The following is a 6,911-nucleotide window of genomic DNA, read 5'->3' as shown; positions in this document are numbered from 1 at the left end:
GTTGACCAGTCTAATCGATGGCTAACATAAGACAAGATCTACGACGGTTTATGAAGTGTCACCACCAGTTCAAAAAATAAAATTACTGCTCCAACGGTAATAAACGGCTACTTTTATAATCTATCAGTGTCAACACTTCATTTTTACTTCATATATAAGGTCGGTTATCCCTCATTATTTTATTTCATTCACTTTGTTTTGTTTTTAAAAATTATACAATGTCTCAAGCCTCTCAAATATCCAATTCTAAAAATACTCTAATTTTTCATTGTGAGAATGTGGCTGCCCTGAGGACATCACACACGGACTTAAATCCAGGTCGCAAATTTTATAATTGTGCAATTGCGAAGGTAAGCGGTGTGTGTCTTTTTTATGAAGTTAAGTTAGTCATTATGTAATTATTATTTTTTTCTAGGATTATGGCACATGCTCATTTTTTAAATGGCTTGATGAGCTATCACCTCCAACCAGTCCACCAACGTTGAGTCCGGGATCCGAGACATCAAATTTTCAAGGCTTGGCAAAATTAATCTACTACAAAGGCTCCAACAATGCGAAAAAAATAAAGATTTTCTCATGACTTTGTTCAAGGAATCCGAAGAACAGAGGGATCACTTTAAAGTGTTGCTACATGACACCAAAATAGAGAGGGATCAACTAAAACAAAAATTGATTTTGGCCGAAGAAAGGGAGAATGGCCTAAAAATGATGTTATGTGTTATAATTCTAGTATTCATTCTTTGGAAAGGTGTAACATGGATGTAGTGATATTGAATAAATAATAATAATTCTATTTTTCTATAATGTTAATACTGTTTTTGATAGAATCATGGTCGATCAAACAACACGGCGACTTAAAATCGACCAGCTTGGTAATGATAGACCATGCAAGCAGTATACGAAAGATTATGTACGCATTCTATGACATCAACCATACACTGCACCAACTATGACAACACCCTATATATTGAAATAGAAATGCCACTAATCAGTTTGATAGAGACAGATTCAGTGCAGAATCATAACCACTACCATAAAATAAAATAATGTTTCTAATAACAAAAATATTGTCCGATCCTAACTACCGATCATTCAACAACACATTAACAATATTAGCACTCAAATGTCTTTTTACCTGTCTTCCTCATCAACACAAATGTTACTATTGATTTCACCTACAATATCCATGACCAAATCTTTTTGGTCAGCTTCAGCTTTTTTTTTCTCAGCAGCTTCGGCTGCTTCTTCATGCCCGCCTTCTTCTCTTTCTATTTCAACATCTGCAGCAGCTGGTACTTCTTCGGCTGGTGCTTCTTCACCTTCTTATCCTTTTTTCTCAACATCTGCTGCTTTTTCTTTTTCAGGTTCTTCTTCTGCTTCTGCAGCTGCTTCTTTTGGACTTTTTTCAGCTGGTGCTTCTTCACCTTCTTCTCCTTTTTTCTCAACATCTACTGCTGCTTCTTTTTCAGCTTCTTCTTATGCTTCTGATGCAACTGCTTCTTTTGGAATTTCTTCTTGGCACATATCTTCTTCTTCATCCTTCTTTTCTTCTTTTTTTTTCCTCTCCCGCCACAGTAGAGGCCAACTCATCCATTTTGCTCTTTTTTTCTCCTTCTTCATTCCTCTCCAATTCACGAAGGTCCACATTCACTGTATCATTATATTACAAAGTTTTGGTGATATTTAAAGTTGAAAATTCATTAACAACACCAATTATTGGTTGAATGAAGTTACCTTGCTCGTGTTGTCGCTCATCTTGTTCCTTTTTCTTTAGTCTTTTCTCTCTAATATAGGCAACAATATCCAACACTGCTTCTTTGAGCGCAGCAACACGTTTATGAAGATCCCTGGGGGATGAGGTGCCCGCTGCATCTTTAGAGGTGCTCGAAGTATCATCATCACTAATGTGTACTTCAACAGGGTTACCGGCCAAATCTCAATCATTATCACTGTCCTCATTTGAAATAAGTACAGTCACCCCTTCTAACTCGTTCTTTAAGCCATCGAGGACGTTATTCTTCACCTCGTCCGTATATGGCTCAAACAAAATCATGTAATCCATCTTCGTCTCACTAAGAGTAGGGATGATGTACGGGTACACGTTCTACAAAATATCAATTAACAATTACATAACATTCGATACAACAGTAGTATTATTATTGCATAATAAAAAATGAGTTCATACCTCGGTAATTTTTCCTTTGTACTTGAATAGGTAGCCTTCGATTATCTGGTCACTTTTTGTTGTGTTCCATCTGAGGATGCGAGAAATAGGAAAGGGCTCATCCGTTGATTTTCCAGCAAATTTTCAAAGATGAGGAAAGGGCTCATAGATCCAAATTTGTAAGCAGTACATCAGTGATAAAAAAACTCAGAGTCTATGACATAGTATAAATAAAACAAGAATCTACGATGAACTCACTACAGGGTTTTTGGTTGATACCTTGAATACCCAGGGAAATTTGAATAGAGCATAGGATGCCTTCTACTTTTCATCAAATACTTCCCTCTGCTTCTTCAGGTCACTTTTCTTCTTTAGATAGCCCAAGGTCAGTTGAAATGTCTCTTTCCCCCATGGATAATTCTCGAAGAAACTCAAAGAATCGACCATTCGAATCAGTTTCGTGTCCACAACCTTCGTCGAATCTTTTGTAAGCAACATGGTATGCAAGAACCAAAGTAAACAACACTTAAACTTCTGGTCCTCGTTCAGCTTATTCCCTCTGATCAGGTGTAGAAAGTTGGCCGCCGTAATGTTTTTGTTTTTCGTCACCTTAAAGCAAAAATTCTCCCCTTTGCTTACGCCCTCTTCATTTTTTATTCACTGGGGTATGATGAGCAGTTCAGCCCCGTGATAAAACAGAACTCTTTCAAGCCAAAACATGCAGGCTTGTTTTTAACGCAGAACCACATCTCATGATGCATCTTATCATTCTTGACGCGTTACAACATCAAATAATGGACCAACTGTCCATTGAACTTGAGATGTTCCGGCAGGTTTCTCAGGTGTCCAAAATAGGACCGCTTGAATCTTTTCTTCAACTCTTGATCGACAAGAACTTGCTGGAAATCTCGATAAGCAGCCATTCTTGATTTGACCGATATCTTTGCCGGGAAAGATCCTACCTCATCCATTATCGTTCGAAGGTCATACCGCTCAACAAAAATGAACCTTGAAAGAGATGGCACGGACAAAGGATCATTATCCCATCGGCACTGTTTCTTCCACTAGCACTGTGCTTGGTAACATCTTCACTGGAATCGACGTAGTCGCTTATCTCCTTTAAATATGAATCTGATTTGGACACCGACTCTTTATTTTTCTTCCTTTTTGAGACATTTTCAACTGCCTCAGCTATTCTTTTTCTATTGCTACCAGCAGTATCAGAAATGGTACTGGCTTTGCATTTAGAAAGGATGTATTTTTTATTCATTTTCAACACAATCTACACCTGCAGAATAAATATCCCATTTTCAGTTCATAGACCACAAGTCTATCAACAGAAATAACTAAATGCTTAAATGAACTCCCCACCCCCCCTCGCTAACCCCCAAAAAATTAAGAAATACCCCACCAAAGTCCAATATTCAGTATCAAAATCAAACCAATGCACCTAATCAAACTAATTAGGTATTAATCTTTTAATTTTTACTATTTCAGCCATCATATTTTAAATGAATTTCATACGTCTAAAAATTGATTTCAATCTAAGGCATTCTCATTTCATAGACCACGGGTCTACGGACAGAAACAGGTCACTGTTTGAATCAAAATGCCAAAATAACTCTTCCACCATCAAACAATTCACTACACACTTCAATAACTGAACCAAAATCCATCATGCAGTATCAAAACACAACAATTTCTAAAAATCATACTAGTGCACCTAATCAAACTAATTAGCTATTAATCTTTCAATTTCCACTATTTCAGCAACCATATTTTAAAAGAATTTCATACGCCTAAAAATTGATTTCAATTTAGGGCATTCTAATTTCATAGACCACGGATCGACTTCATAGACCACGGGTCTACGAACAGAAACAGATCGTTGTTCGAATCAAAATGCTAAAATAACTCTTCAAATAATGATTATCCCACAATTCAACACTTTTTTGCTAAACAAAATCGGAACTAAACCAAAACTCCTTAATCAACCAAATTCAAAAAAAAATTTTAAATTTCCTACATCACTACGAATCAATTAGCAAAGAAACTCATTTAAATGGATCTAGAAATGATCGCAACTTGATTTTAACTAACCTTACGATGGAACAACGATTCCTAAGCTGCTGGAGAAGAATAAGAAACGAAAATGGCAATTTTGGGATGAAGATTTCTTAAGCGGGAGTTGAGAGAATTGAAGAGGAGAGAGAGAAGTTTTTTTTTTGGACATTGGAATAAGTTAGGCTGTTAGTATAGTATATTAAATTTGCAAAGTTCTAAAAATGATGAAATGGTCCCTTGGTCCACCTGTGGACCCTACTTTTTTAACTTTTTCCAAGTTTTTATACCCTAACCCTAAAAATTAAATCACAAATAGTTTTAGTGGGTAAATGGCAAAATAGTTTTGAAAGTGGATAGTCTTGCCAATTTTTTCCGTGAAAGTTTCTAAGGATATCCCACCTTTGGAGGATTGGAAAGGTCTCTAAATTTTTATGTTTTTTTGATCAATCCTCAATTGATGATCTATCTTTTTAGATTGTGTTACGTCTGTAATCCATTTTTATATTATTTATATTGATCGAAACCTCCAAAAACATCATCTCACTAGTTAAGTTCTCCCAAAATTCTTTTTCTTTTTCCCTCAAAGAATAATCACTAAAGATAAAAAAAGCAAAAAAAGGAAAAAAGAAAACAAAGGAGTGGAAAACCGGATTATATAAAAAAAGAAAATAACATGAGAGAGAGAGTGGGAATATGTCATCTCCTATGTAGTGTAGTGGATGAGACTGCTCCTCCCTTAACCAGAAATGTCGGGTTCGAGCCCTAGATATGGAAAAATCCTTGGTAGGAAGCACTGTCCCTCAAAGGGACCCTACCCAGCACGAATCCAGATTAATCGGACTCCAATGTAGCTACCGAACACTAGATGGAAAACGAAAAAAAATAGAGTGGGAATATGTCAAAAGAAGGCATGATTGAGAAAGAGACTTTGCCTATCAATATATACAAAGAAAATTGTGAACAAAATGTAAAATTGTTCGAATATGCATAAAGTAAACTCCACTTTAGTAAAATTGCCCTATCAGCCAAGTTTTATGCGATGAACTCCATAAAGAAAAAATGCACTGGGTTTCGAACCTGAGACACCCCACCCATTTAAAAGATCACATGTTCAATCAACTTCACTATTCCGATATTAAAGAAAGAGTTGCAAAATTAATAGATCAAAGTTTCACACTATATTACCTTTTTTTTTTTTTGTTAAATATACTTTTACATTATCTTTATGGTTCTTCCATAAAAGCTTTTTGGAACTTTGTTTTTGGGGGAAATTTAAAAAAGAAAATATGTGAATAGTCTCTAAAATTTTGTTATATTCACGGGAATCAGTAGTTTTTTTGTTCAGATTCTGTATATATATTATAATATTTAAACATTAGATCACGAAATAAATTATTTTTGTATAATAAGTTAAGGTTTGAATATGTAAATTTAAATCTTAGATCCATTTTTTAAAATAATATAAAAAAATATCAAATATCTAAAATAAAAGATATAATATATAAATATGCTTTTTAACTTAATCTTATCAAACATTTATATCTTCTAACTTTAGATATTTAAAATTAATTGATATTTAAATTTATATAAAGTTAAACAATATACATGCGTCCTATGTGATCTTCGTTGTTGAGTACATCAATATTTACTCACAAGCAAAATGAGAAACAAAGAAAATAATTACTCTTTTTCTTGGAATTCATGAATTTGGAATCGTGGATGTAAGGCTTAGATATATTCACATAAAAACTCACCTGTTAGGTAGTGGTTTGGACTGCGTTAAATCTATTCTTCTCAAACTCTATTATGTGTGAATACATAGAATATGTTGTTTTAATATTTACATATGGCCTTCCTGGTCAAATTTTGCGATTAGGATCTATGATGATTTTGATATCATGGTGAGTTGTGTAATCATCTCATTTTAAAGCTTAAACGGCTAGAGATCCGGGGGACATTTTTACTTATCCAATTATGTTCTTAACATTAATCCTTAACTCTTAAGCGTAATTTTGAGTCTGAGTTACGCCTTAGATCCATTTGCTTGATATTAGGCTCGATATTATGTGTTTATGCTCCGGTTAGTCGACATTGACGTGTGCGATGGAGGTGTTTGGAGTTTTTTAGGTACATACAATCTGCATTTTCGCAACACTACTTCAACACTAGTTCAAGTTTAAAACAAGAACACTATGAAGTTCTACAACACCCTCAACACAAGATCAAAATAATCTTTCAAAGAAGTGTGTTTTATTTTTCAGAAATTAAGATGAAATAGAAATGGTCAAGTCCTCCGAATTCATGGAGTGTCCTTAAGGAAATAATTCCCCTCAAGTACCCGAGGTTGTGGAATTTTCCTCCCAGGATAAAATGGCCAAACAAACCAACTGTAGCGGTACCTCAAACAATTGAAATCTCTTCGAACTCACTCAACGATTTGATTGATCACACGGAATGTTTTGAAGACAAGAAGAGTTTGTAGATTCAGAAAAATTTTCATACCTAAACCTGTGGATAAATGCAGGTTTATATAGCCATCAAGTGCCCCTTCCCAAAGGTGGCAATGGTTCATCTGAAAAGGTGTATCCTTTGGAAGAGTCATGTCTGTTCATTCGAAACATTGTGTCTTTTTTTGAACAGACACAACTATTTGAATAGTCACTCCTTTTCCAAAACAATATGT

This window comes from Capsicum annuum, chromosome 12 (assembly GCF_002878395.1).
Source record: "Capsicum annuum cultivar UCD-10X-F1 chromosome 12, UCD10Xv1.1, whole genome shotgun sequence".
NCBI lineage: Eukaryota > Viridiplantae > Streptophyta > Magnoliopsida > Solanales > Solanaceae > Capsicum > Capsicum annuum.
Note: the sequence above shows the minus strand (reverse complement) of the source record.